General features: G+C 47.9%; 1 long non-coding RNA gene across 2 annotated transcripts in view; it reads right to left on the reverse strand.

Annotated features, from left to right (window-relative positions):
- The window catches only part of LOC143707274 (uncharacterized), an 80,344-nt gene that overhangs the window by 16,059 nt on the left and 44,503 nt on the right, over window positions 1–19,782 (reverse strand). The window contains exon 3 of one of the 2 annotated variants that reach the window (XR_013193149.1): window positions 6,839–6,930. The exons of the other annotated variant lie outside the window; for it this stretch is intronic. This is a non-coding gene — a long non-coding RNA (uncharacterized LOC143707274). The remainder of the gene's footprint in view (window positions 1–6,838; window positions 6,931–19,782) is intronic. 2 annotated transcript variants of the gene reach the window in all.

Here is a 19,782-nt window from a genome sequence, read left to right on the forward strand (position 1 = left end):
CGCGCCATCCACTCAAAACGTAACGTTAGCCTACTACTCTTTGGCCGGCGCGCAAGCCCAAACAAGTACGTGCGGCGTGCCTGTTGTTTTGTTTCCGGTCTAGCTATCGGGTGTGATGTTGTAGTTTTTCTAACGTTACTAGTTGTTGCAACAGCATGTGAAAAAAATACAAAGTTTGCTAGGCCAAAAAGAGCGTTAATCTCGCGATAAAAAATTGACGCCGTTAAAATGTGTTTGCGTTAACGCCGTTAATAACGCGTTTAACGCACAGCACTAATATATATATATATATATATATTATATTGAGAGACAATGGCGAGCGAACAACAATTTAAGAAGTGTGTTCCTCCCTGCTCGCGCTATTTAACGAGCGGGGATACACACAGCTTATGTGTTGTTTGTTTGGGAGTGCAGCATGCCCAGTCAGCTCTCGAGGGGGCTGATTGTGAGCATCGCGAGCGTTTGCCTCTTAGAACGCTCCGCTCCCGCCGATCACTCTTTGAGGAGAGTGGTTCGGTTCGAGATCCCCGCGGATCGGGTCCCGCTTATGCCGAGGCTGAGCGGCGACAACATTCGTGGGGATCGCAGATGGATCTAACAGCGGGGCTTGAGACGGGCTCTGCCCTATCTCAGCCCTTCCCTGTTAGATCCAGTGCCTCAGTCTCGGGTTCGGAAGCAAGCTCTGCGGTTTCTTCCCCCCGAACTGAGGCCCCAGTACTGCAACTATCCAGTTCTGAGGATCTGGATGTTGTTAGTCTGGATGCGGGAGATGTCGATGATTCGCCATCTCGCTCTCACGAAAGTGAGGAGCTTATGGAGGTGCTCACTCGTGCTGTTTCTAAATTAAGCATCGAGTGGCCAGCTGTTAGACAGGAGTCTAGAGAAAAATCTAAATTAGATGAAAGATTTTTGCCTTCCCGTTCTCAACCTCCACGCCGGTGCTTGCCCTTCTTCCCTGATCTCCACACAGAGGTTTCGAGATCGTGGAAAAAGCCGGTCTCTTATCGTGTTTTTAGCCCTCAAACTTCCACTTATTCAAACATTGTGGGGGCTAAATCTCATGGTTATGGGGCGATGCCCAAAGCAGAAGAGGCGCTTGCTAGTCATCTTTCTGCTGAAGCTGCATCTTCTTTTAAAGCACCACTTTTACCCTCTAAGCCTCATAGAAGTACGTCAGCTTTAGTGGGTAAGGCGTATTCAGCGGCCGGTCAAGCCTCGGCGTGCCTGCACACGATGTCCATCTTGCAGGCATACCAGGCTGACTTATTAAAGGATGTGAGTGACGCTCAAGAGGTCAGCATGTCAGGGTGCAGATTTATCTCTGCGCGCCACCAAGGAGTCGGCCAAGCTAATGGGCTAATGGGTACTATGGTATACCCTGGTGGGCGCAGAGAGGCAACTATGGTTAAATCTCTCTGGTATGAAAGAAAAAGACAAAGCTTTTCTTTTGGACGCTCCGCTCTCTCCTCATGGTCTTTTTGGTGATTCTGTAAATACGGTCATAGATAGATTTCAGGAAGTGAAGAAACAGTCGGCAGCGTTTCAGAAATTTATGCCTCTTAAAATTCATGTCCCCGGTACTGCTGGGCGGGAGCAGTCCAGGCCGTCAGTCAGCTCCTCACATAGGGAGCAACAGAAGCAGAGTGTCGTGTCTCGCGCTCCCCCTTCCAAAAAGTGGGACCAGACGCGGCACTCTCAGCCGGAAACTTCTGGCAAAACTGATCTGAGGACAGTTATTTTGGCTAAGAAGGCTTCGGCAAAGAGGAAGTCCTGACGCCACTGGCGTCAGGATGCTGAGGGTGGTCCCTGCCGTGGGAGAGAGGTGTTCTTCTTCGGTGCCCTCAGGGGCCCGTTCTGCCAACCCCGCCTTCATGCCGGGGCACAGACGGTCCCAGCGAGCGCTTTCCCGAGGGACGGGAACTTTGCTGCTCAAGTTACACCAGAGGCCAGTCTCGAGAGACTGGTACCCTTAGTAGTATTTCTGGCAGAGTGGACAAGCCTTCCAAAAATATCTCAGTGGGTTCTGCACACAGTAAAATAGGGTTATACTATCCAATTCAGGTGTCGTCCACCAAAATTCAGAGGGGTTCTGCCCACAGTGGTGGGCCCAGAGCAGGCTCTGGTAATGGAACAAGAGGTGAAAGCGCTCCTTCAAAAGGGGGCTATAGAACGGGTTCCTCCTCCCAGGTTGGAGTCAGGTTTTTACAGCCGATATTTCATCGTTCCAAAGAAGGATGGGGGGGTTGCGTCCAATTTTTGATCTGCGCCTGTTGAATCGCTCGGTAGGGAAGCTAAAATTCAAGATGCTCACTATCAAGCAGATCGTGTCACAAATCAGATCCGAGGACTGGTTTGTCACGATAGATCTGAAGGACGCGTACTTCCATATTTCCATCCTTCCACAACACAGGAAGTTCCTGAGGTTCGCCTTCGGGGCAAGGCGTACCAGTACAAGGTTCTTCCATTTGGCCTAGTTATTATCTCCCCGCACTTTCAGGAAATGCATGGATGCAGCTTTAGCGCCCCTGAGGTTTCAGGGCATTCGTATCCTCAATTACATCGACGATTGGTTGATTTTAGCTCAGACAGAGCAGATGGCGGTTCAGCATCGAGATGTTGTTCTCGCTCATATGAGAAAGTTGGGGTTGAGGCTGAACGCATAGAAAAGTGTATTATCTCCTTCTCAGAAGACCACTTTTCTGGGTGTCGTTTGGGATTCGATCTCGATGCGGGCGCGACTTTCTCCGACCCGCACCGCTTCGATTCTTTCAGCTATGAAACTAGTAAAGCTAGGCCAGCTACTCACTGTAAAACAGTTTCAGAGACTGTTGGGTCTGATGGCAGCAGCGTCCAACGTTATACCTTGCGGCCTGTTGTACATGAGACCACTGCAGTGGTGGCTCCGGACCAAGGGATTCTCCCCGAGGGGAAATCCCCTCCGCACGATCAAAGTCACGCGGCGCTGTCTTCGTGCTCTGGTCATGTGGAAAGAAACCTGGTTCCTATCCAAAGGGCCTGTGTTGGGGGCTCTTTGTCGTCGCGTAACGCAAACGACGGATGCTTCCCTCACAGGGTGGGGAGCGGTCATGAGTGGTCGTCCAGCCCAAGGTCTGTGGCAGGACCATCATTTATCATGGCATATAAATTGTCTAGAGATGTTGGCGGTGTTCCAAGCTTTGAAACACTTCCTAGCAGACCTCAGAGGTCATCATGTGTTAGTTCAGTCAGACAACATGTCGGTGGTCTCGTATATAAATCATCAGGGGGGCCTGCGGTCGCGTCCACTTTACAAGTTGGCCCGTCAGATCCTCCTGTGGTCCCAGGGGAAGTTACGGTCTCTGAGAGCTATGTATCTTCCTGGTTATTTGAATGTGGTAGCAGACTCCCTGTCGAGGCAGGGGCCGAGGCCGGGGGAATGGAGGCTCCACCCCGAGGTGGTGGAGCTCCTTTGGTTGAGTTTCGGTCGCGCCGTAGTGGACCTATTCGCTTCGACGGAGACAACGCACTGTCATCTGTGGTTCTCCATCAGTCAGCCAGCCCCTCTGGGGTTGGACGCTCTGGTACAGCCGTGGCCGAGGTCACGTCTGTATGCTTTTCCCCCGGTTGCTCTGCTACCAGGAGTTCTGGAGAGGGTTCGCCGGGACGGGGTCAGCCTACTTCTAGTAGCCCCGTTCCGGCCGGCCCGAGTATGGTTCGCGGACCTAATATCTCTTCTGGACGGCTCTCCCTTGGAGATTCCGATCAGGAGGGATCTACTCTCTCAGGAGGGCGGTCCGATATTTCACCCCCGCCCAGAGTTGTGGAAACTGTGGGCTTGGCCTCTGAGGGGGCCCAGCTCATAGAATCTGGTCTCTCAACTGAGGTTGTTGAGACCATCCTTCACTCCAGAGCTCCGTCCACGAGGAAGTTATATGCCCTGAAGTGGAAACTTTTCACTTCTTGGTGTGCAGGACCCAGTTAACGGCCCAGTGGGTGCAGTGCTGGAGTTTCTGCAGGAGCGTTTCTCTGCAGGGTTATCCCCCTCCACACTAAAGGTGTATGTGGCGGCACTAGCTGCTTACCATGTCCCTTTCAGTGCAGTTTCTCTTGGGAGACACCCACTTATAACTCACTTCCTTCGTGGCACTTTGAGGCTGAGGCCTGCAGTTCGTACGAGGGTGCCGACTTGGGATTTGGCCATTGTACTAGAGGGCCTTTCTTTGGCCCCCTTTGAACCTATTGAGGAAGTTTCTGAGAAATTTCTCACGTATAAAACTCTTTTTCTGCTTGCAATCTCCTCACTTAAGAGAATCGGAGATTTGCAGGCCCTGTCGGTTGCACCCTCGTACCTGGAGTTTTCGCCTGGTATGGTTAAGGCTTTTCTATACCCTAGACCAGGTTATGTCCCTAAGGTCGCTACTAATGCTGTCAGACCTACAGTGCTGCAGGCTTTCTATCCTCCTCCGTTTGTGTCATCAGATCAGGAGAAACTTAACCTTCTCTGCCCGGTTAGGGCGTTAGACGCTTACGTCCACAGAGCTGCCCTGTGGAGGAAATCAGAACAGTTATTTGTGTGCTTTGGACCACCCAGGAAAGGGTGTCCCGCGTCTAAACAGAGAATGAGCAAGTGGGTGGTTGAGGCCATCTCACTTGCTTATGAGTCAGCTGGTCAGCCTTCACCTTTGGCTGTACGAGCCCACTCTCCTAGGAGTATGGCTGCTTCTAAAGCATTGTTGTCAGGAGTATCGCTAAGTGATGTTTGTGATGCGGCTGGGTGGTCCTCACCGCATACATTTGTTAAGTTCTATGAATTGGACTTAAGTTCCACTCCTGGGGCGCAGGTGCTCTCGTCCTCTGTGCGCTAGTTCCCACATGACGGTCATTTGCTCCTATGGCGACGTGGGTATTGGCGTTCCCACAGCTTGACGCAGCTCGAGTTCCCTTGAAAGGGAACGTCTCTGTTACGTATGTAACCCCTAGTTCTCTGATAGGGAACGAGACGCTGCGTCGTTTTGCCATACTCCCAGCATGCCCGTTAGCGCTTCCTTCAGGCCTATCAGAAGCTGTCGCGCTTGTGTTTTGGGGGTGCTTTATAGTTTCCTGGTCGATGACGTCACCCGCCTATGACGTTACGTCTCTCCATTGGACTGATTCCATACGTGCTTCATGACGCACACACGCAGAGGCGTTCCCACAGCTTGACGCAGCGTCTCGTTCCCTATCAGGGAACTAGGGTTACATACGTAACAGAGACGTTTTTCACAGATTGTTGCTTAACCAAAGCGTATGAGGGGGTGGCTCATGCTCTTCATAGAAATTTTGTTTCTTGTGGGTACACTTCATAGCTCAGAACACAGGTGAGAGAAGATATCAGGGCATCAACTATTATAGTGAACCGGGTATCGACATTTTAATTTATTTCCAGTAGTAGATTATGTTGAAGTCGATGGGGACTGAAATATGAATAGCAAGCAAATGCATTGCTTTACAGAGATTATTTCAGTGTCAGTTTCTACATAGTATTTAGATCTTGTGACTTTTGCACATTTGCACGTTATAATGTAGGATTGAAAAATATTAGATTCACTTTACACAAAGCCAAACCTTTCAGCAAAATGATAAGAGAGAAATGCCACTGTTGTGTTTCTTAATGAATGTTATGAACAAAAGTTGATGTATACATTGCTTAAAAAGTCACCTAATATGTTTATCATAAAGGGGATGAAATAGATATGTATTATAATCAAATTGCACAAAATTAGACCGGAAATTATCCAAACATTCAGTACATCTCTTTTAGATGACTATGTTTTATATTGTATGAATGAAGGACCTTTTTGTATCATTATGAGTAAATATCATTTGTTACACATTCACACATTTAGCAGATGTATGCATTTACATGCACAGAATCCCCCTGATGAGTAGGTAATTAAAGTTGGTATAAACTGTGTTAAAAAAAAAATCTCAATGTGTATTTTGAAAGTTGTTTGTTTAGCCAGCTTAACTATTTTTGGTAAATCATGACGTTCTTCTGTTCCCTGATTCCTAAAGTCTACTGCCATGCCAAAAATGCAGAGAACAGTTTCTAAAGTTTGCATCCAAATCTTTTGGGACTCGGTGACCCATGTGGCTCAGTGACCCATTGAAGGCTGATTAAAATGAATCTCTTTGGGAGATTCAATAGATTACAAAAGCTCAGGGAGGGTTCGGTTTCCCTTGGGAGACCAGAAAACAAACAAACATTTACACTACTATAGAAAAAATAGTGAATCATCATGTATTCGGGCAGTCACAGATGACCATGAACTCTAGCTGACCCAACTATAGTTTGAACTAGGCTATATAATATATGAATTTTTTGTAAGGAAGTGTTCGGCCAGAAAATGTAGACACCATTAAATACAATTTTACAGACAAATTCATCACAAGATGTTGTCATGGTCTATGTTATGGTCAGATTACTCCACTTTTAATCATTTGAAAGCAGATAATTTATTTTCCTTATAATAAAGCTCCTTGAAAAATACTTAAATTCAAGTTTTCCTTTCCTCGTGACACTGCTGAGATGTTTGCCCTCAGGATATTTTTTGTCTATTTTTAGATATCCTTGAGTCTAGCATAACGTCACAGTCAAAAAACAAACATCCCTGTTTATCATCTCATCCTGTTTCACCTGTAAAAATATAGCCAAATAGACCTTAGATTTTTTTCCCCTTAATTGCTTCATTACGTCATTGCACCAATACAACCATCATTACAAATAAATAACTTCCAAAGGATATTATCATGCTTTACAAGAGATTTGATTGATCTTTCTTTAAATGTCACATTGCTTATGGCAAGAAACCATAGACACCTCTTGGGATGGAATGATGTCAGTCAGTCAGCGACAGTATGCTGGGATTTTCAGATGTTTGCGTGCCTTTTAGTAATTCATTATGCTGTTTTCTGATGAACACACACACACACACACACACACACACACACACACACACACACACACACACACACACACACACACACACACACGTTGAGTTTCCATGTTTTATTTCCATGAATTTCCATTGACAATTATTTTTATTCTGTACAACCTGTATCTTATGTCCCCTTACCCTACTGTTACCCAACTATTTTTAAACATAAATACCTAGTCAACATAATGAGGTGGACGTGGTTCAAAAGATTCAGCCATACCCTCAGCACCAGATTCCAACACGAGCTCCCAATAACCAGATTACTGCAGATTACACCCGCACCCAATCATCATCACAGTCACTATATAAGCTAGCACTCATTAGTTCACCGTTGTCACTCACATTGATCTACATTCCAGATACTCACCTGTTAATATCATCCTGTGTGCCATTAAATGTCGCATTTTAATTGACTATTTACTGTAACATTTAACGTCTTGTTTACTGTTGTAACCACCGTTCCCTGATGGTGGGAACAAGATGCTGTGTCAATATTGTAACACAAGGGGTCGCACTTGGAAGCCCCAAACACCTCTGATACTTCAGCGGGTAAATCAGTGTGGTGGCAGAAGGGGCATAACGTCTCATTCCCTCCATCAGTGAACGGAGGTTACAAAAGCAACCAAGAAGTTCCCTATCTTTCACTCACTTCGACTTTATGAAGATGTGATGACTCGAGGGGGTCCCTATACAAAACGCCACAACCAGCTGAACTGTGTTACGAGGTTTGGTGGTGCAGATGTCGGCGGGCTGCTGTGTGCCTAGTAACAAGCACACGTGACCACGGTTGTAAGCTTCCATAGTGCCCCGTACCACAAGGGGATGGTAAGGACAGTCTTACAATGGAAATAGGTCGCGTCAGACATTTCTTGACCGTTTCTGTTTTATTAAATAAAATGATAAAAACACATCTATGCAGATCAGGAGTTTGCGATAAGGAAAGTGTTGTTCCATTTCAAGGGAACTCGAGCTGCGTTTGAGACGCGGTGGGAACGCTCTGCGTGATTACGTCGTGAAGCACGTGTAAAATCAGTCCAATGTCAAGCCCAATATATCTAACATTATTATGGCGAGCAAGCAAGATTATACACGGTGTGTTGTTCCCTGCCCTCGTTATATACGGGTGGGGACACACACATCAGCTTTGTGTTGCTTGTTTGGGAGTGGAGCATGCTCAGTCAGTCCTCGAGGGGGCTGATTGTGAGCATTGTATGAGTCTATCTATGAAGACGCTCCGCTCTCGCCGATCGTTCTTTGAGGAGGACGGTACGGTTTGCGCTCCCCGCGCGGGTCCCGCTGTTGCCTAGACACAGTGGCGACTCGCATTTTGGGGTTCGAAATCAGATCTGACAGCGTGGGTTGGGACGGGCCCCGCCCTATCTCAGCTTTCACCTGCAGATCCAGTGTGCTGCGATTTCCAGTTCTGAGGAATTGGTATCGTTAGTGTTTTGTTAAGAAAAAGTGAACAAAACAAATAAAAATATTAAGAAAAAGGCAGATGTTTGATTTTTCAATAAATAGGCAGCTCATACCTCTGTTGAATAAAGAGGAGCTTTTAAAAGGAGGCTTTTCTAATGCTGTTGCTAGTTAAATATTTACTGGACAGCTGAACATTATGAGAGTGAAAATAAAAAGAGTTTATTAGATGAAATATATCAAAAAAAACAGGAAAACTCTGTATCTCAGCCTCCTCGTCGGGGACTACTGGTTTTTCCCTATCTCCACACTGAGGTGTTGAGATCGTGGAATAAACCGGTTTCTATTTTATGTGTTTAATACCCAAACGTCTAACTAGAGTAATGTTATGGGTATTAAGTATCATGGTATGACAGTGCCTTGGATTATAGAGACGCTTGCGAGCTTTCTCTCTCCCGAGTCGGCGTCATAATTTTTAACCCCGAGGTTACCCACCAGCCATCTTTAATAATAAATAAATTTTATTAGGCAGTACTGGTGGGTAAAGTATTTAAGGACATAGATGAATGTGAGGATGTCAGCATTGACTCTATTCGAGAATATATATATATATATATATATATATATATATATATATATATATGTTTATATGTATAAGTTTTTCTGATATAAAAATAAAGAAAAAGAAAGATGAAAATGTCTGTTCTTCTGGACGGTCCGCTTTCAAGAAAACTAAACCTTTCAGCGGCGTTCCAGAGGTTTCTTCCTCACCAATCTATGTTCCTGAAACTGGCATAGAGTACAAAGAAGAAGACCTGATGCCGAGGCTATCAGGCTTCTAAGGGTGGTCCCCTCCGGGGTAGGGACGGTTTTGAGAAATCGTTTCTCCTCGGCGCCCTCTGGGGTGCGACTTTCTGAGGAGGGTCGCAGCGCTGCCAGTTCGGTTGTTCCCTGCCGGTTCGCCGTTCAGGGCAACGAGGTGTCAGCGTCCCCATACGATCCTCCGAGGAGGGTCGTAGAGCAGTCAGTTAGGTCTCCCTGCCGGTTCGCCGTTTCAGGGTGCCGAGGTGCCTGCTTTTTCCTAGGATCCTCCGAGGAGGGTCGTAGGAACTAAACTAGTTAGAGGTAGGCAAGATCTGAGGACTGTCGTCATCTCTAATAAAGCTTAGACAAGAAGTCCTGTCGAATGAAAAAAAAAAAAAAAAAAGAGGGACGGTTTTGAGAAATCGTTTCTCCTAACGGCGCCCTCTGGGGTGCGACTCACTGAGGAGGGTCGCAGCGCTGCCAGTTCGGTTGTTCCCTGCCGGTTCGCCGCTTCAGGGCGCCGAGGTGTCAGCGTCCCCGTGCAATCCTCTGAGGAGGGTTGTAGAATGGTCAGTTCGGTTGTTCCCTGCCGGTTCGCCGCTTCAAGGCACCGAAATGGTTGTTCAATCAAATCCAGAGGCCAGTCTCGAGAGACTGGTTCCCTTATCGGAATTTCTGGCAGCGTGGAAACTTCTGCCAAATATTTCTCTATGGGTCCTGCACATAATAGAAAAGGGTTACAGAATTCAGCTCGGTTCTCGTCCGCCCAGATTTCAAGGAGTCCTCCCCACGGTGGTGGACTCACAGCAGGCTCTGGTAATGGAGCAAGAAGTACTGACACTTCTTCGAAAAGGAGCTATAGAAAGGGTTTCTCCTCCCAGCAGAGAGTCAGGGTTTTACAGCCGTTACTTCATTGTTCCAAAGAAGGATGGAGGGCTGCGTCCTATTCTAGACCTGCGCCAGTTAAACAGCAGGGTTCAGAAACTCAAGTTCAGAATGCTTACACTCAAACAGATTGTATCACAGATTCAGTCCGAGGACTGGTTTGTCACAATAGACTTGAAGGACGCGTACTTCCATGTATCTATCCATCCTCATCACAGGAGGTTCCTGAGGTTCGCTTTCGGGGGCGAAGCATACCAATATCGGGTTCTTCCATTTGGCCTAGGTTTATCTCCCCGCACTTTTACAAAATGCGTGGATGCAGCTCTGGCTCCGTTGAGACTCCAGGGCATCCGCGTATTAAATTACATCCACGATTGGTTGATTTTAGCTCAGTCAGAGCAGGTGGCAGTTCAGCATCGAGATGCTGTTCTGTCCCACATAAAGAGTTTGGGGTTGCGGCTAAACACCAAAAAGAGTGTGCTCCTCCATGCTCAGAGGACCACTTTTCTAGGTGTAATTTGGGATGCGACCACAATGCAGGCACGCCTGTCTCCTGCTCGTATTTCTGCGATTCTCACAGCCGCAAAGAATGTGAAACTAGGCCAGTCACTCACTGTGAAACAGTTTCAGAGACTGTTGGGTCTCATGGCAGCTGCGTCCAACGTTATTACTTTTGGCCTTCTGTACATGAGACCCCTGCAGTGGTGGCTCAGGACCAAGGGGTTTTCTCCGAGGGGAAATCCGTTCCACAAGATCAAGGTCACGCGGCTATGCCTTCGTGCCTTGGCCTTGTGGAATAAACCTTGGTTCCTCGCCCAGGGCCCAGTGTTGGGGGCTCTTTGTCGACGCGTCACGCTTTCGACGGATGCTTCCCTCACGGGATGGGGGGGGGGCGGTCATGAGTGGCCGGTCTGTGGCAGGACCATCAATGTTCCTGGCACATAAATTGTTTAGAGTTGATGGCGGTATTTCTAGCACTCAAATATTTCCTGCCAGACCTGAGAGGCCATCACGTGTTGGTCCGCACAGACAACACTTCGGTGGTCTCCTATATCAACCATCAGGGGGTCTGAGGTCACGTCACCTTTGCAAATTGGCCCATCAGATCCTCCTATGGGCCCAGGCGAAGTTACTGTCGCTCAAAGCGGTATATATTCCGGGGCGTCAGAATGTGGGAGCAGATATTCTGTCGAGACAGGGGCTGAGGCCCGGGGAGTGGAGACTTCACCCAGAAGTGGTGGAGTTCCTGTGGGAAAAGTTCGGTCGTGCTCAGGTAGACCTTTTCGCATCATCAGATTCAACCCATTGTCCCATGTGGTTCTCTCTAACGCACCCAGCTCCTCTCGGTATGGATGCTATGGTGCAGGTGTGGCCGAGGCTGCACCTGTACCTCTTTCCCCCGATATCTTTGCTTCCGGGGGTTCTGGAGAGGGTTCGCCGAGAAGGGGCTCGTCTGCTTCTAGTAGCCCCTTATTGGCCGACCCGAGTTTGGTTCTCGGACTTGGTGTCTCTTCTGGACGGCTCCCCCTTGGAGATCCCAATCAGGGTGGACCTCCTGTCTCAGGCCGGGGGCACGATATTTCACCCTCGGCCGGAGTTGTGGAAACTGTGGGCCTGGCCTCTGAGGGGGCCAGGCTCAGGGAGACCGGTCTTTCGACCGATGTTGTAGAAACCATTCTTCAATCCAGAGCTCCTTCCACGAGAAGGCTGTATGCGCTAAAATGGAAACTTTTCACCACGTGGTGTGTTGAACGTCAGTTAGATCCTGTTAACTGCCCTGTTGGTTCAGTTCTTGATTTTCTGCAAGACCGTTTCTCGGCCAGGTTATCTCCTTCCACCCTAAAGGTTTACGTGGCGGCTATATCTGCCTACCACACCCCTCTGGGGGGTACTTCTATTGGGAGAAACCCTCTAATTACTCGCTTTCTCCGTGGTACATTGAGGTTGAGACCTGCACTGCACGCTAGAGCACCGGCTTGGGACTTGGCCATTGTACTCGAGGGTCTGGCTTTAGCTCCCTTCGAGCCCATCGAGGTGGTTTCTGAAAAGTTCCTCACTCTAAAGACTTTATTTCTCCTTGCTATCTCATCTATCAAGAGAATTGGTGATTTACATGCTTTGTCGGTTGCTCCTTCATGTCTGGAATTTGCACCTGGTATGGTGAAGGCATTTCTCTACCACAGGCCGGGTTATATTCCTAAGGTCCCACTGAATGTTGGGGGCCCAATAGTGCTGCAGGCCTTCTATCCTCCACCCTTTAATACCCCTGACCAGGAACAGCTTAACCTGTTATGTCCAGTCCGGGCTTTAGATGCCTACGTTCACAGAGCTGCCCTGTGGTGTAAATCTGAGCAACTATTTGTTTATTTTGGGTCACTCAAGAGAGGATGCCCTGCATCTAAGCAGGTTATGAGTAAATGGATAGTCAAGGCTATTTCATTGGCTTATGAAGCGGCCGGACAGCCTTCACCTATAGGGTTCCCACCGCGTCTCAAACGCAGCTCGAGTTCCCTTGAAAGGGAACGTCTCAGGTTACGTTTGTAACCCTGGTTCCCTGATAGGGAACGAGACGCTGCGTTTGCCTGCCATACTTCCTGCATTCCCTGATCGACTTGCTTCAGGTTTTTCAGAAGCTGTCGCGGTCTGATTTCAGGGTTGCTTTATAGTTTCCTGGTCTATGACGTCACCTATGTCGTAGCGTGCTTCCATTGGACTGATTTTACACGTGCTTCACGACGTAATCACTCAGAGCGTTCCCACCGCGTCTCAAACGCAGCGTCTCGTTCCCTATCAGGGAACCAGGGTTACATACGTAACCTGAGACGTTTTTCCTATGCAGAAAAAAAGGACACTATGAAGACCACATCCTGCCCAATGGGAGATTAACATGTGGAGAATATATCACATGAACTTACCGAATGGAAAGTACCAAACGTGTAAAGAAGTCTCTGTGGTGGGTTCTGTCTGAAAAGGGAGAAACTCTACACCATAGTGACTGGTGGCAGAGCAAGGCTCTGCCCTGGGGAAGATACAGGGTGAATATTTTCCACCAAATATTCGGGAAGATACAGGGTGTATTCTCCACCGAACAGTGGATAATACATCATATGGGATTACTATCAGGGGATCAGTACATATGGAGCACTTAAACCAAGTACAAGGGCTCACCTAAAAAAGAGGCATACCACAAGTGATTGGCCTGGCAGCGAATTTCTCCGCTTTTGGCTACTGTTGAGTGCTGGAGAATAGGAAGGAGTCCAGGGTTTGCAACACACAGGGAACTCACATGGACAAAAAAAGAGCACGTTATCACATCCGGGAGGGGAAAGGTGCTGAGCAAGCAATAGACCCAGCCAGTTGCCCGAAATGTACCTGTTCGTATCTGATATCACTGATAAAAATCTCACAAAGGTATTGGGTGTAGCCCAGCCCGCTGCTATACAAATACAAAAGGGGCAGAAGGAGTGTGCTCTCACTCTCAGGAGGCATGGCCCATCCCGGGCTTGGTACAAAATGGCATCCACAATCTATATTTGGAGACAGTCTTCCCCTTCTGTAGTCCCCCAAAACAGACTTACAATAGCTCAGCTCAGGTGAACTAAATCTGGGTGGGCCTGTAAGGCGCAACCAGCGAGACTTGCTCTACATCAACCCTAATATTCTCAGCCCCTGTGCAAACAGGCTCACTGGAGGAAACGTATATTTGCATTGGCCCTGGGGCCAGTTGTGTGCAAGCTCATGAATGCTGAGAGTAGCCTCACACAGGGAGTACCATGCAGGGAATACCATAGCGGACAGTGGGAGGATTCCTGGGAAGCGAACAGATCTACCTGTGCTTCGCTGAATTAACTGCAAATCAGCTGGACCACCTATGGATAGAGCCTACACTCTCCTCAAAGCGTCATATATTGCAACAACGCGTCCACTTGGCGATTGAGCTCGTCTGGGATGTGAGTGGCTTACAGTGACTTCAATCGCTGCTGACTCCAAAGAAGGAGAAAGCGGGCAAGTTTTAACATAACTGAATGCTAGCCTGGTGATTTATATATATATATATATATATATATATATATATATATATATATATATATATATATATATATATACAGGTCCTTCTCAAAAAATTAGCATATTGTGATAAAGTTCATTATTTTCCATAATGTAATGATAAAAATTAAACTTTCATATATTTTAGATTCATTGCACACCAACTGAAATATTTCAGGTCTTTTATTGTTTTAATACTGATGATTTTGGCAAACAGCTCATGAAAACCCAAAATTCCTGTCTCAAAAAATTAGCATATTTCATCCGACCAATAAAATAAGTGTTTTTAATACAAAAAAAAAGTCAACCTTCAAATAATTATGTTCAGTTATGCACTCAATACATGGTCGGGAATCCTTTTGCAGAAATGACTGCTTCAATGCGGCGTGGCATGGAGGCAATCAGCCTGTGGCACTGCTGAGGTGTTATGGAGGCCCAGGATGCTTCGTTAGCGGCCTTAAGCTCATCCAGAGTGTTGGGTCTTGCGTCTCTCAACTTTCTCTTCTCAATATCCCACAGATTCTCTATGGGGTTCAGGTCAGGAGAGTTGGCAGGCCAATTGAGCACAGTAATACCATGGTCAGTAAGCCATTTACCAGTGGTTTTGGAACTGTGAGCAAGTGCCAGGTCGTGCTGAAAAATGAAATCTTCATCTCCATAAAGCTTTTCAGCAGATGGAAGCATGAAGTGCTCCAAAATCTCCTGATAGCTAGCTACCTTGACCCTGCCCTTGATAAAACACAGTGGACCAACACCAGCAGCTGACATGGCACCCAGACCATCACTGACTGTGGGTACTTGACACTGGACTTTTGGCATTTCCTTCTCCCCAGTCTTCCTCCAGACTCTGGCACCTTGATTTCCGAATGACATGCAAAACTGAGCAACAGTCCAGTGCTGCTTCTCTGTAGCCCAGGTCAGGCGCTTCTGCCTTTGTTTCGGGTTCAAAAGTGGCTTGACCTGGGGAATGCGGCACCTGTAGCCCATTTCCTGCACAAGCCTGTGCAAGGTGGCTCTGGATGTTTCTACTCCAGACTCAGTTCACTGCTTCCGCAGGTCCCCCAAGGTCTGGAATCGGTCCTTCTCCACAATCTTCCTCAGGGTCCGGTCACCTCTTCTCGTTGTGCAGCGTTTTTTGCCACACTTTTTCCTTCCCACAGACTTCCCACTGAGGTGCCTTGATACAGCACTCTGGGAACAGCCTATTTGTTCAGAAATTTCTTTCTGTGTCTTACCCTCTTGCTTGAGGGTGTCAATGATGGCCTTGTGGACAGCAGTCAGGTCGGCAGTCTTACCCATGATTGCGGTTTTGAGTAATGAAACAGGCTGGGAGTTTTTAAAAGCCTCAGGAATCTTTTGCAGGTGTTTAGAGTTAATTAGTTGATTCAGATGATTAGGTTAATAGCTCGTTTAGAGACCCTTTTCATGATATGCTAATTTTTTGAGACAGGAATTTTGGGTTTTCATGAGCTGTATGCCAAAATCATCAGTATTAAAACAATAAAATACCTGAATCATTTCAGTTGGTGTGCAATGGATCTAAAATATATGAAAGTTTAATTTTTATCATTACATTATGGAAAATAATGAACTTTATCACAATATGCTAATTTTTTGAGAAGGACCTGTATATATATATATATATATATACCACCATCGCCGTGTTGTCAGTCTGAATCAACACGTACATGGACCAGGGGCCGAAAGCTCAGCAGTTGGTAACCGCCAACAACTCAAAGCAGTTGATTTGCCAACACAGTTGGGGCCCTGTCCTGGGTCCAGAGACTGCATGCCTGCTCCAGACAGTGCCCCAGGCTGTGCTGGACACATCTGTTGTCATAGCAACACACTTTGACACTTGTGCTAAAGGAAACACTGCCCGTAGAATAGAAGGTCTAAGTCCAAGGACTGAAGTGTGGCAACAGATTGGCGTGATGGTCATGCTATGTGTGCCACGGTGCCATACCCATCTCAGGACTAAAGTCTGAAGCCAGTGATAACGTGTTCTCATATGCATCAACCCAAGCGGAGTGACGCCGATCTCGAGAATGCGCTAGAATTAGCCAGATATCGAGAGAGTTGAGAATTCAAATGCCCACAGGCTGGTCTGAATATTTCAGAAACTATGAGGGGTTTTTAATGAGCAATCAGCTTGGTGAAATTAAAGGTGTCTGACCAGTGTTTACCGAACTTGATGATTGATGCTCCGAAGTTGACTATTTAAAAACGTTCCCTGAAGGAGGGAACGGGAGACGTTACGTCGGCGTGACAACGTAATTGGGATCGCCTTGAGAGACCAATCTACTTTGAGTGTATTAAAACGAGCATGCGGTAATTGCATCAGCTGCTCTGCTTGCAGTGCGAGTATTTAACGAGTAGCAGGTGCATCGTTATATACAACGATGGCCAGGTTATATAACCTGGACATCCTCTGCTGGGAGACAGCCTTTCCCTTCTGCTGGCCTCCATAACAGATGAAGAGCTGGTCTGAGGTACTGAGGCTTTGCGTTCTGTCCACGTATATACCCCAAGAGGGTATCGAGAATGGGCGCGGCGGATTGGGCGAGGCGGATTTAGTCTCCTTGCCCCCCTCAGGAACCTACCGATCAAGTCATGCTTTCCCAGCGACTTACCCTCAACTGCATCTTGATGTGCGGCGATAGCGGCAACATACATTTTAAGAGTGGAGGGAGACAGCCTTCGCTCCAACCCATCTTGCAGGAAGGAAAGCACAGCTCTGATCGAGCAAGTTCGGGCGTTCTCCTGGTAAGAACACCATTCAACGAACAGGTTCCACTTCAACGCATAGAGGTGCCTCATGGAGGGGGCTCTAGCGAAATGATGTCAACTACCGCCTGGGGTAGGTCACCTAGAACCTCCGCGTCCCGTCCAGGGACCAGACATGAAGTTTCCAGGGGTCTGGACTCGGGCCATAGGGTGCCTCATCTCTGAGAGAGCAGGTCCTCTCTCAGAGGAATGGGCCATGGAGGGGCTGTCGCGAGGAGCACTAGTTTGGGGAATATATCTCCATTATCCCGGTAGCACCTGCTGCCGTGAGAGCTTGTCGGCTGCACGGTTGAGCAGGCCTGGAATATGAATGGTATGAAGCAATCTCAGATGCTTCTGACTCCAAAGGAGGAGATGGCGGGCGAGTTGTGACATGCAGCAGGAGCGTGGACCACCCTGGTAGTTAATGTACACAACGGTGCTGTCTGTACGACCAGTACATGCTTTCCTAGTAGTGGAGCTGAAGCGGCGCAGTGCAAGATGTACTGCTAACAACTCGAGGTAGTGTTGAAGCGGCCTCATATGAAGTAATCCGAGCGGCGTCACCGCAACTGCAGATGCCATATGCCCCAGGAGCCTCTGAAATGGTTTCAGGGGTGCCGCTGTCCTGTGTCTGAGCGAGCTGCCTGGGGGTGAGTTTGTTCTTTTCCCAGTTGACCCGAAGCCCTAGGTGGCTGAGGTGACTGAGCACCCTTTACCTGTGTTCACACAACTGCTCTCTCAAATGCACCAGAATGAGCCAGTCGTCGAGGTAGTTCACAAATGGGAGCGATGGCCGCCTCCGTGACTTTCTTTAAGACACAGGGCGACAGGGGCATCCCGAAGGGTAAGACCTTGTACTGATATGCCCGCCCCTCGAACGCAAAGCGAGGAAACTATCTGTGTCAGGGGGGGGAATCAAGACATGAGTATGCGTCCTTCAGGTCGATCGCTGCAAACCAATCTTGGGGACGGATGCACTTGAATATGCGTATCTGCGTAAGCATCTTGAACGGCAGCCTGTGAAAGGACCGGTTCAGGACATTCAGGTCCAAGATCCGCCTATCTTGGGTACAATGAAGTACGGCTGTAGAAGCCGGTCTTCATATCGGCTGGAGGGACTGGCTCAATCGCGTCCTTCGCCAGTAGGACTGGGATCTCTGCCCGGTGAAGGCCGGGGGACGCCGGGCATACTAAATCGCATAGCCGAGTATGCTGTAATGGATCAGCCAGCGAGATGGGCTGGGAAGCACTAGCCAGGCTCCCAGGAACCGTGCCAGTGGGGCCAACAGCACCACAGACGTACCCACGGTGGGGAAGTCCTAGCCAGGCTCCCAGGAACCGTGCAAGTGGGGCCAACAGCATCACAGACATATCCACGGTGGGGCAGCGAGGAGGAATGCAGGGACCCGACTCGGATGGCATAGCAGCTTAAAATGGGGTCTGAGTGTGTGGTGCAACACTAACCTGACTACACCGACCAGCAGGGGATGAGTGATATGGCATCGATACGGCTTCGAGCACATCTGGCTGCCGCTGGTAAACCAAGAGGGGGCAGAGGGTGGCATGGCTTAGCATAGAGCTGGCTGTGGCCGAGTTTTTTTGTTTTTTTTTTCACAGGGGACTGACACCCTTGGCGACGAACAGACTGAGGGGAGCCCACCAGTGACTCAGGGAGCACATTGGGCCAAGCTTTCGGTTACTTCAGCCTGCATCTGAACTGCAGAGAACCATTGGACAGTGTCGCAAGGGAAGAGGCGGTCGGCAGTAGCACTGCCGCCCCACCATTGAGGGTAGTGAGAGGGCAAAAACTTTTTCTGCAGCTTTTGGTATATATGGCTTGCCATATTGACACCAAAATGTTTCCATACTGCAAAAGTTCTTCACACACATCCAGGAAGGCACTGAGGCGGGGCAAGGCGATTACGCGTCACACTGCGCCAACTGAGTAGCCCTGGAAAGCATGGCTGTCAAGTCTGAATCTGATTCAGCATCCATTTCCAGAGTGTAACCGCCCTCTCTCTGATGCAGCGATCGACATCTAATCCTCCCCTGGAGCCCTGAATGAAATGCTAGGTCCATCATGAGTGTAGTAGCCTTTGTTCCCTGAAAGTGGTGCTACTGTTGGCTGAGCTGGATATACACTCACCTAAAGGATTACAACATGCACAACCTTCAGGCGGATGGGCTACAACAGCAGAAGACCCCGCCGGGTACCACTCATCTCCACAACAAATAAGAAAAAGAGGCTACAATTTGCAAGAGCTCACCAAAATTGGACAGTTGAAGACTGGAAAAATGTTGCCTGGTCTGATAATGCCATGTCCATCCCTTTATGGCCATCATGTACCCATCCTCTGATGGCTACTCCCAGCAGGATAATGCACCATGTCACAAAGCTCGAATCATTTCAAATTGGTTTCTTGAACATGACAATGAATTCACTGTACTAAAATGGCCCCCACAGTCACCAGATCTCACCCCAATAGAGCATCTTTGGGATGTGGTGGAACGGGAGCTTCGTGCCCAGGATGTGAATCCCACAAATCTCCATCAACTGCAAGATGCTATCAATCCTATCAATATGGGCCAACATTTCTAAAGAATGATTTCAGCACCTTGTTGAATCAATGCCACATAGAATTAAGGCAGTTCTGAAAGCAAAAGGGGGTCAAACACAGTATTAGTATGGTGTTCCTAATAATCCTTTAGGTGAGTGTAGCTTGACGCGTGCAGTTGTATGGATGAGGAGTAGAGGTTGATCCAGTTTGTCCAATTTCCATTTATTGTTATCGGTGTGGATAGAATGTTACACAAAACTTGAGGTAAATAAAACAAACAGTTAAACTATAATAGTCTCTTATATGGTAACAAACGGCTTGTCACGTCATTGAACCATACGGCACAC

The sequence above is a fragment of the Siphateles boraxobius genome, unplaced genomic scaffold (assembly GCF_051911475.1).
Source record: "Siphateles boraxobius isolate OS27281-9 unplaced genomic scaffold, OSU_SipBor_1 41, whole genome shotgun sequence".
NCBI lineage: Eukaryota > Metazoa > Chordata > Actinopteri > Cypriniformes > Leuciscidae > Siphateles > Siphateles boraxobius.